The 446-nt window shown below is 43.5% G+C and overlaps 1 non-coding gene across 1 annotated transcript; it reads left to right on the top strand.

Annotated features, from left to right (window-relative positions):
• Positions 1 to 308: 308 nt before the first annotated feature.
• On the top strand, positions 309 to 380 carry Trnap-ugg (transfer RNA proline (anticodon UGG)). Its single transcript has one exon. It is a non-coding gene; the product is annotated as a tRNA-Pro (tRNA).
• Positions 381 to 446: the final 66 nt, after the last annotated feature.

Raw genomic sequence — 446 nt, 5'->3', positions numbered from 1 at the left:
TGGAGGTAGGCAACATTTCCTCCAAATTTATGATTCATGCGCAGTTCGACTATAGTCTAAAAGCTAAAACTTCTCTCCGCTCTCTGCGTTCTATTATATGTATATGAAAACAAAACAAGTTCCCTTCTAGACTCATCATGCGGGCAAAGCGGTAGGTGGATGCGAAAACTGCAAAGAAACCGGCTTTTGGTTTCTCTCTCACTGCCGTGTACTCTTACACATCGACAGAATCAAGAGCTGCTTCGTTCAAGCAGTACCGGAGCCGATGTTTTAGTTTGAATTACTTTTGGCACCGTAGTTGGGTATGCGGCTCAATGGTCTAGGGGTATGATTCTCGCTTTGGGTGCGAGAGGTCCCGGGTTCAAATCCCGGTTGAGCCCGGATTCTTTTTGCTTGGAAGTTATTGAATCGAATGTCCAATCATTTCAAGATAATGTAAAAATTAA

Source organism: Aedes albopictus, chromosome 3, assembly GCF_035046485.1.
Source record: "Aedes albopictus strain Foshan chromosome 3, AalbF5, whole genome shotgun sequence".
NCBI classification, from domain to species: Eukaryota; Metazoa; Arthropoda; class Insecta; order Diptera; family Culicidae; genus Aedes; species Aedes albopictus.
Note: the sequence above shows the minus strand (reverse complement) of the source record. Positions and strands in the feature narration are given on the sequence as shown.